This window comes from Trichomycterus rosablanca, chromosome 18 (genome assembly GCF_030014385.1).
Source record: "Trichomycterus rosablanca isolate fTriRos1 chromosome 18, fTriRos1.hap1, whole genome shotgun sequence".
NCBI classification, from domain to species: Eukaryota; Metazoa; Chordata; class Actinopteri; order Siluriformes; family Trichomycteridae; genus Trichomycterus; species Trichomycterus rosablanca.
The window spans coordinates 8,360,902-8,371,837 of NC_086005.1; the positions used below are offsets into that span (position 1 = coordinate 8,360,902).

Sequence of the window (10,936 nt, forward strand, 5' to 3'; positions counted from 1 at the left end):
CACCAAGCTATTTTTAGACTTTAAGCAGAAGACTCCATTTTCTAGCCGACAGAATCTGGAGGTGAGGTTGAGAATGTACAGTTTATTTCATGCTGCTGCTGAACAAGGGTTATAAAAAGCTGGTTCTCTTTATATCATTTTTTTTCATCTGCCTGACCTTGTTTCTTCACCGCCCACACAATGGAATTTCAGCTGTTTGGGCTATAAACAAAGTGGACAGGTTGGTAAGCATTATTTTAGAAAGGGCAGCTGTTGGATGGTACCTCTCTGCTTTCTAAAATACAGAAATAAATTCAAGCTCCTGTCTGCAAACATTTTACATGCAATACAGCCAATAAAAATGATTCTCAAATACAGTTAGGGTTAAAAGTGATCTTACACCTGTAGGTGACATGTAAGTTTTCACTGAATTATTGGAGCACATACCACTCTGTCCAATGACAACAAGCTTCCGAAAGAACTCTGGTTTAATCTTTGACCAGTCTACCTGCCATGATTGTCAGAGTTTCCAATTTTTCTCTTTTCAGCCTTATTTCTCAGCAGAACCTACATATTCTTTATATGATTAGGGTTAGAAAGGTTTAGCCATTCAACCAATGCTTGTTCTGTCTTCTGGCTTATTAATTTACTTTCTTTTTTCCTGCAGCTTTTGCAATGCTTCAGTTCTACTGGCAGCACAACAGCCCAAAGCATAATACTACCACCATCAATAGGTACTGTGTTGACGGATTTGAATGTCTAATCCTTCCTCCTCCAAACAGTACAGTTCAATGTTGCCAAATCACTCAATCTTTGTTTCATCTGACTACAAAACTTTTCTCCAGATGACTTTTTCTATGTGATTAGCAAGAAGCTTCAATCAGGTGCCAATGTCAGAGTAGCTGCTACTGATGGTAGTTGTAGAGAGTTAATCCACAGTGTCTCCTCTATGTCTGTTTTAAAATGAAAATAGAGCATTTGATTGTCCTACATTTCACAATTGCAGATTGTACCATGGAATCAAGGTATTACTGCAGATGGTAGGTGTTTGCAAGGTAGGTGTAAAGCCACACTGGGTGTTAAAAAATGCAGATGTCCTTAGTTTTGATTTGAACAACTGAGAAGTGTTTACAAATAGGTAATATTTTGATGGACGCAAAGACATGATTTTTATAACTATTTATTATATCCAAACCTTTTTTAATCTAAAATGAATTTTATTTGGAATTACCTTGAATTTTACAAACAACATTGAAACAAACAAGGCATCTATTAAAATCATTATGTTGCAAAATATTTGAATCCATTTGGTCTGATCTGATGTTTAAGTGTAACAGCAGAAAAAGACACTTGGTTAAAAAAAAATTCTGACTTTAAAGTGATTTCAAAGTCAATTTACTTTTTTTTAAATGAGAGAATTTTGTAAAATTCAGCTCTAAGTTACCAGGTTAAATTCGATTCATAATATGTGTCTTAACATACAATCTCAATATAAACCCTGCAACAGACTGAAGCCTTAATGCAGACGTATTTCTGCCTGGATCCAGAGTTTCTGGGTAGACTCCAGAACCACCGTGACCCTAGTCAGGATAGAGTGGTTAAGGAATAACCTCAAGCATGGATAAAAGGAAGAGAATACACACAGTCATGTTCCAAAATCTGGTGGAAAAGTGTGGTAGCTTAAATAAATGACATGATATTTATACACATGGGTTTGAAATGTGACATTTATCTTGTTATTCCCTAACATACAGTGTGAACCTTCCTTAGACTGGAATGTGGGGGCTTGGAAGTACTAGTACCTCCTAAAATTCACACACACACACACACACACACACACACACACACAGCATGTGAAGCGTGCAAAAAAGATTTCACCAGCCGGCTGCCCTGCCCATAGCAACAGCACCAGCACTGCTCTCTCCCTGTTGGATGAGTGGATATCCCTATGATGAGATTTTAGCCAATCAGAATGCTTGTCCTGCTGATCTGGGTTTTATGATCGCTATGGAAACAGACAACACACTGAAGTCAATCAGACAGACTTGGAACACACACAGATGAATGGTTATACTTGGTCAACATTTAGTGTCTATATTTAATATACGTATATCTGTATATCTGAGTGTTGTTTTTTTTAAAATTACACAACAATTGTGAGTGTGTGTGGTTGTGTGTGCAACAATGTTTGTGTTTCAGCAAAAATCCAATTGGTATATACAGTGTATCACAAAAGTGAGTACACCCCTCACATTTCTGCAAATATTTCATTATATCTTTTCATGGGACAACACTATAGACATGAAACTTGGAATATAACTTAGAGTAGTCAGTGTACAACTTGTATAGCAGTGCAGATTTACTGTCTTCTGAAAAGAACTCAACACACAGCCATTAATGTCTAAATAGCTGGCAACATAAGTGAGTACACCCCACAGTGAACATGTCCAAATTGTGCCCAAAGTGTCAATATTTTGTGTGACCACCATTATTATCCAGCACTGCCTTAACCCTCCTGGGCATGGAATTCACCAGAGCTGCACAGGTGCTACTGGAATCCTCTTCCACTCCTCCATGATGACATCACGGAGCTGGTGGATGTTAGACACCTTGACCTCCTCCACCTTCCACTTGAGGATGCGCCACAGGTGCTCAATTGGGTTTAGTCCATCACCTTTACCTTCAGCTTCCTCAGCAAGGCAGTTGTCATCTTGGAGGTTGTGTTTGGGGTCGTTATCCTGTTGGAAAACTGCCATGAGGCCCAGTTTTCGAAGGGAGGGGATCATGCTCTGTTTCAGAATGTCACAGTACATGTTGGAATTCATGTTTCCCTCAATGAACCGCAGCTCCCCAGTGCCAGCAACACTCATGCAGCCCAAGACCATGATGCTACCACCACCATGCTTGACTGTAGGCAAGATACAGTTGTCTTGGTACTTCTCACCAGGGCGCTGCCACACATGCTGGACACCATCTGAGCCAAACAAGTTTATCTTGGTCTTGTCAGACCACAGGGCATTCCAGTAATCCATGTTCTTGGACTGCTTGTCTTCAGCAAACTGTTTGCTGGCTTTCTTGTGCGTCAGCTTCCTTCTGGGATGACGACCATGCAGACCGAGTTGATGCAGTGTGCGGCGTATGGTCTGAGCACTGACAGGCTGACCTCCCACGTCTTCAACCTCTGCAGCAATGCTGGCAGCACTCATGTGTCTATTTTTTAAAGCCAACCTCTGGATATGACGCCGAACACGTGGACTCAACTTCTTTGGTCGACCCTGGCGAAGCCTGTTCCGAGTGGAACCTGTCCTGGAAAACCGCTGTATGACCTTGGCCACCATGCTGTAGCTCAGTTTCAGGGTGTTAGCAATCTTCTTATAGCCCAGGCCATCTTTGTGAAGAGCAACAATTCTATTTCTCACATCCTCAGAGAGTTCTTTGCCATGAGGTGCCATGTTGAATATCCAGTGGCCAGTATGAGAGAATTGTACCCAAAACACCAAATTTAACAGCCCTGCTCCCCATTTACACCTGGGACCTTGACACATGACACCAGGGAGGGACAACAACACATTTGGGCACAATTTGGACATGTTCACTGTGGGGTGTACTCACTTATGTTGCCAGCTATTTAGACATTAATGGCTGTGTGTTGAGTTATTTTCAGAAGACAGTAAATCTACATTGCTATACAAGCTGTACACTGACTACTCTAAGTTATATCCAAGTTTCATGTCTATAGTGTTGTCCCATGAAAAGATATAATGAAATATTTGCAGAAATGTGAGGGGTGTACTCACTTTTGTGATACACTGTACATACCGAGCACTCATCTGGTCAGTGGGGGTCAAGTTTGAGACTCCTACTCTATGGTTCTATTTTAAATTTTTCTAGAATATAAAAGGATGTTTTTCATCACAAACCATATAACAATCAGCAGAACAATATGACTGAAAACTACAATCTTTAAAAAAATTACATCTTAGTATTTGTCACTACTGAAAAGCAAGTGACTACATCAGTTTCTTTGTACAACTTCGACTTTTCACTCACATAGTTTATTTCCTTTCCATTTTTAACCTTCTGGTCAGGGTCACGATGGCTCCAGTTTCCCTGGAATCACTACTGCGATGCAACAGTTCTCGGACAGGATACCAATGCATTGCAGAGCTTCTGCTGTCCAAAACCCTTGCACACACACATAGCCAGTAATGTCTGTATGTAGACGCCCAACCAGCCAATAGCATCACTGAGGATTTGAACCCTGGATCCCAGTGTTAGTGTAATTTACCACTGCACCACCTTAACCCCATAACTTAAATTGTTCTGCTGAATTTATGATTTGTAATAAAAAACACTATTACATTTAAGTAAAATGTAAGATAGTCAGATTTTTATTAGTAATCCCAATCTTTTTGACCACAAGTTTACAAAAGCCAGATGTAGTTTATTAAATTTTTGGATTTTAATAATTTCTGCAAATGCTTCTTTCCTGTCACTGAAGGATTGGAGACCCAAGCCATTAACAAGCATCTGGCACAAACTATCGTAATTTCGATTGGGTCCCTGGAGAATTTCACAAACTGTCAATATAGACTAAATGGCATATCTCATTTGTCTTAGCTATTCAGCATCATTTTATCAGCTTACTCTGTGTATTCCATCTGGAGCTACATCGCTGAGAGTTAAACTCAGAATAAAAACAAGATTGTGATTGCTCGTTATTTTTTGCCACCGTTTAAGCATGAGTTTGAGGGATTGTTATCCGTTGTCTAATCGAGCAGAACCTATCACATCTGGAATTTGGATGCAGAATTCAAATGAAAATTTTACCTAAAATGTTGCACACTTACGGTACATGAAAAATGTCCTCAACAGACATGCTTATAAGAGATGTTTTCAAAGGGGCATTTGAGGGCGCTCGGGTGACGCAGTGATAAAACACGCTAGCCCACCAGTGCTAGTTGTTTGTTAGTTACAGCACTCTTTAGTCAGGAGTGGAGGTTTGCAGCAGTAGAGGTCAAATATAATTGAGTAATTTAAAGCAATTGAGGGTTAAGGGCCTTGCTCAGGGGCCCAACAGTGGCAACTTGGTGGTGGTGGGTCTTGAACCAGCAACCTTCTGATTACTAATCCAGTACCTTAACCACTGAGCTATCACTGCCCTGTAACTAATTGTATTTTAGTGGTCACTGTAAAACAAAGCTTCTCTATCTGATGATTGGTTGAGATGGTCCAGCACTGTCTGAAGTGAGAAAATATCCAGCTGGCTGTTAGAGCTTCATGAAGAGATCGTCTGGAAAGTGAAGCTGAATTCAGCAGTCACACACTGCCATCTTGTGGTTACAAAGAGGATAAAGAGTTTTAAAACTATTGCATCACATAATGTAAAACATCACACAGCAAATAAAAAACGATTTGATTTTAATCTTTCATTAAAAAGATGACCCCCACCCCCCGATTTTATTATTGCTATTATTGCTGCTTGTGAATACATTTCTATTTGTGGAATTTAGCGGACACTTTTATCCAAGTGACTTAATGTTGTGACAGAATACAGCCTGTCCAAGCAATTGAGGTTAAAGCAATGCTCAGGGGCCCAACAGTGGCAACTCGGCAATGCCTGTACCAGCGATCTTTTGATTACAAGTCAAGTATCTTATCCCCTGCCTAACGCGTCGTCCGTTTTATTATACACATCTTTTCACCCACCTTTGAGCTCACAGAGAGATGCAGTGCATCTGGAGAGACACGCTAAGCCCTTCAAATCATCCACCACTAGTGCAGGCACCTTGACCAAACAGCAGAGGGCACAGTCATGCTGAAACAGGAAACTAGTTGCAACATAGTTGAAGGAATAATTTTTTATTTCCCAAATTACTTACAGTCTAGTTCTATCCAATTATCCAATTTCACTTCTACTGCTGCAGACTTCTACTCCTGACCAAGGACTAACATGCCCTTCCGACAAGTGAGCAGTAGCCGATCATTTCTGTTCACCTGCATCGGCCCTCCCTTCCCTGGATGAATATTGTCTTTTAAAGGACCCGGCAGGTCGATAGCACAGCTGAGATTTGAATATGAAAGTTGTAATGTATGATTTGACCACCGAAGTGGTCTTAATTATTCTATTTTTTGTAATTAATAATGTATTCCACTGTTCGTAATTGGCATTGCTCACTGCAGTAGTTTTGGGAATGTAAAGCTTGCCTAAATGTAGACAGTGTCAAACATCCCTGCACCACGTGCAAATGTTGGCATAACTTCCCACGGACGTCACATGCGCGTGCAGATACAAAAACACACATGTGGGTATGATGAAGTGAGTAGTGATGACTGAGTGAGTACTTTTGTGTTTAGAATGAATGGGTGAGAGAGCTGTTGTCATGGCAGTGAAGGAGAGTGAAACCCCAGAGGAAATAAAAGAGAAAACCTCATCAGCATCCTGATACGCTCCTGACCTTCAAAAAAAAACGAGAAGCAGATGCACACACACACACACGTAATACTATCTGTATCTACAGCATCAAAAATCATGCAGAAACTGCAACACTGAATAAAAATATCCTAATCATAACAAATCCCCTGCATCCACAAAAATGTGTTTTCTTGTTTTTTGAGATTATTTACATTATTTCTGGTGTTTGTTTAGGACATTTGGACGTTCCAAAAAGTTCCAAAAATGTAAAAGACGTGATAATGTCATTATTAGGTATAAATAGAGCAATAAATCAAGTCTGATGGTTTGTATGGGTCAAAGCTGTCTGAGCTAACAGTGCAACAGTTTACAAACATTTCTCTATGAGTTTCACCATCTATAGGTCATAACATTATTAAAATCTCTGCATAACAGACAATTTAAAAACAACAACTGGGTGCCCAGGTGGCACAGCGGGATATTCCACTAGCACACCAGCACCGAGATTCTGAACTCCTCTGTTCGAAAATCGGCATTGCCACCGGTCGGCTGGGTGCTATCTAGCGGGTATATTTGGCAGTGCCTGCAGCAGACATGTTTCTGCTAGGGCGGGATAACCAGACTATGGGGTTGGGGTCTTCTAACACTGTGTAAGGACCCTGATTGGCAGATAAAGAGGCGCCTGTGCAGAGTGCATAGGTGGCAAAGGGTTCCACTAAGGGCTGCGTGCGGGTCAGAGGATGCGTGAGCAGCAATATACCCACCTCGACTGCAATCAGGGATCCCCCAGCAGCGGAAGACAAATTAACTACACTAAATTGGGAAAAAAATGGAAGAAAATGCATAAATAAAATGCTTGTCACATTTGATCTCTCCAGTGGCACTGCTTTAAAAGCTAACATGCTTCTGTGATAAATATTACCACAGGAGCTAGGAAAAGGCTTCTCATTTGACACATTTCATCGCTGCGTCCACAAATGCTAAGAGTCCTGGAGACCTGAGTTTGATCCTTGCCTACAATCACTGCCTGTAAAATGTTTTGTATGTTCTTCCTGTTTAACATAAGTTTACTTGGGTACTTTTGTTTCCTCTGACCTCTCAAAAACATGCAGAAGTTGGATTGGCTGCTCTAGGTTGCTCTTAGGTAGAAAAAATGTGTGAGTGTGAGCTGCTCTGTGATGGATTGGTGCCCTGTCCGGGGCACGTTCCTGCTTTGTGTCCAGTCTTTCTCAGTGGTGCCAGACCAAAATGAATAAATAAATGAATGCAGCTCATCTATTATGCTGGATCAGTTGCTTTCCAAGCTGTGTTGAACAGACAGATCAACAGAAAATTAATTTGATCTTCAGGTCTGATTTGCATTGTGGGACGGTGAAAAACATGTGGTGTGGGTTTTGATTGGGAAATGTCCGACTGCAGCACCGTATGTTCTCTAATTAAATTCTAGTCAGGGAAGCAGATTTGTTGTGACTTTTTTTCTCTTTATGGAGCATCACTGCACTCAGATGAAACCTGCTGGGATGGAGACAGAGGAGGCTAATCTCAGTCTGCTCACACATCCTGCTGACAAAACCACTTTCAAACCTACAAAATCCAAACACTGAGTTAACATCAAGCTGGAGCACAACTGTGACAGCGGTTTCCATCCACTGTGTCGTTACAAGAGTCAAAGGTCTCAAAACACTGCGTTTGAATTGGTAAAGACTGCTAAAAATGACACCTGTGTATGACTTTGTTGGACCACCCATTTACAAAACCAGGGGCATTAACATGGATCCATTTTTGCACCTAGAACAGCCTTCACTCTTTTGAGAAGGATTTACTCAAGATTCTGGAGTGGGGATTTGTGCTCATTCAATCAAAAGAGCTTTCGTATGATTGGATTAATGTTTAATGAGAAGGCCTGGCTCACAATCAAAGTTCCAGTTGATCCCAAATGTGTTTAAGGTGTCCAGTGAATCTAATGTAAGCACTTTTTGAAGGCCACTTACACTCTTCCATCAAAACACCAACTCATAAAACTTTAATTAAGCTTTAAGGTGCTGATTTTGGAGCAGGCATCCTTTCTAAGCTTTGTATCAGACCACTGCAGTTTTAGTTTCTAGCCTAGTTTATATGGGTGCAAAAAATCACCAACTGTAGTCAATCATAATCAGTAATGAGGAATTAGGCATATGACATTAACTGACAAGCTGCTGTATGTATATTTTTGACCCTATGGATTTTTAAAAACCCACATACTTTGATAACTTAGATTCATGATTATTTTATGCTGTTGTGATTAATTGAGACATGGAATTTTGTTTAAATCTTACAATGTTCCTTACAGGTGTATGTAAACTTTTGGCCATTCGTGTGTTCTGTTATCCCATTACTTATCTGTTGTTTCTCCAGATGAGTGCAGATGTGTTTGCTGTATCACATACACTGTGTGTTGTGCAGTCTTGTGTTACATCACATTGTTTAATATTTTATCCATCTCTTCTACTATATAAGCATAGATTAATTAATAAAGACCATGGATGTGATTTAAAATGTACCCATAATGCACTGCAATCTCTATGAGGTCCACATGAGACACACCTTTAAGCCTGTTAGTGATTGTGGATGGAGTGTTCCATCAGTACAGGCTGAATGTGGAGTGTTTCAGAAGCCTGGTACTCCGGGGCTGAATGTGTTATTAAAAAATCAGTGTTTTCACACCTCGCAGAAACACAACACACAAACTACTTTTATTTCACACTCAGCCCATATCATTACCAGTTTTTATTTATTTATTTATTTATTTTGGACCAGTGTTACACACAGGGCAAGATCGTGCCAATCAGCTATTCTTAGTAAAGTCCCAAAACAGAGAAATACTTATTTACACTAGCCACCTGACACCACTCCACATGACATTTTACACATCAGAACATCTGAACTCAGCTGTTTTATGCAACACAATATTAAATGACAGTGCATATGCAAATAAAAACGCTCAGCCGGGATTGCCAATTAACCAGATAAACAATGGACTCGCTCTAGATTTTCGCCTGGGCAAATGTCTCATTATTAAATGACATTCTTTACAGTGATTTTGTTCAGTCCATTGAGATTGTTCTGTGACACTGTAGATAACAAATGTCTTGGAAACTAAGGGCGCTCAGGTAGCACAGCTACTCTCTAGCACACCACTGCTGAGTGTTTGTACTTGCAAGTTTGAATCTCAGCAGAGCCACAGACCTGGGCAGGCATACACACAAAAACAATTGGCCATGTTTGAGGTGGGGAGGGAGGGTTGGATGGCATCTCCTCCCATTGCCACCACGATATGCAGTCTTTGGGACTGGTCAGGGCGTCCGTGCAAGAGGAGGGAAGGAGTCACATGAAGCTTAGTGTGGCTTTGCGTTCACAATTTGCCTCCATGTGGGAGCCCAACACTGGTAGACGGCCAGATGGTAGAAACGGCCATACACTGGACGCTTGTTAGACTTGTATACTTGATCAGATCAGGTTGTGTAAGTGTCAGCGGATTCACAGTTGGGAATTGAAAATGACTACATTGGGAGATCCCCAAAAAATAAGCTCTTCAAAAGAATCCATGATGAACTTTATGTAAACCCCAAAATGCAGATGAAATGCAGTACGGACGATGTGAGTCTGATTCCGTGAAAATTAGGAGAGAGCCGCTGGCAAAACAAAGGACTTATCTGTGGTGGTTTAGGAGAAATTTAGGGTGAAAATTGAAGGGAATTGGAGAAAATTGGCTAAAGTGGAAAAGTGCAATCAAGAGTTTCCCTTGCTCATTACCTTCCCTCTAGGTAGGTGCTTACCCATCCTGTTGTGTTATGTAGGACTAGAAGAAGAGTACACTTGGCATGTTAAGCCGCTAGCAAAATGTTAAATCCATGTGTGTTTTCTGTTTCCTAATTTTTACAGGTTTGACAGTGGGTGTGGTCAGGCTGAAACTGGAATATTTTATTCAGCCAAGTTCAACTATAGGGATGCAATTAGAATTTAGTGTGAGCGCCCAGGTGGCACAGCAGGATAATCCGCTAGCACACCAGCGCCGAGATTCTGAACTCCTCGGTTTGAAACTTGCCGTTGCCTCTGGTCGGCTGGGCTCCATAATTGGCATTGCCTGCAGCAGACACGTTTCTGCTAGGACGGGATGACAAACGCTGTGTAAGGACCCTGATTGGCAGATAGAGAGGCGCCTGTGCAGAGTGCATGGGTGAAAAAGGGTTCTGCCAAGTGCTGTTCGCAGGTCGGAGGAGGCATGAGCAGCAATATACCCACCAATATACACACCAACTGCAATCAGGGATCCCCCAGCAGCGGAAGACAAATTGACTACGCTAAATTGGGAGAAAATGCATAAATACAATAGAAAAAATAAATGGAGACGTGATGGTTTTCATTTGTATAGTTTCCTACCTTTATTCAAACACTATTACTATGCGGGAAAATCAATGATGCTCAAAGTAAACCAGAGCCTGTGGTTAGATTATTGTGGATTTTGGATACCCTTGTCATATACATCCAGATCTAAAATGCCAA

The 10,936-nt window shown here is 41.0% G+C and overlaps 1 long non-coding RNA gene across 1 annotated transcript; it reads left to right on the forward strand.

The window, feature by feature from the left end:
- The first annotated feature begins 85 nt into the window (after positions 1-85).
- Positions 86-6,576, forward strand: LOC134332821 (uncharacterized). Its single transcript, XR_010015318.1, has 3 exons — positions 86-220; positions 647-713; positions 6,337-6,576. It is a non-coding gene; the product is annotated as an uncharacterized LOC134332821 (long non-coding RNA).
- The last annotated feature ends 4,360 nt before the right edge of the window (positions 6,577-10,936 follow it).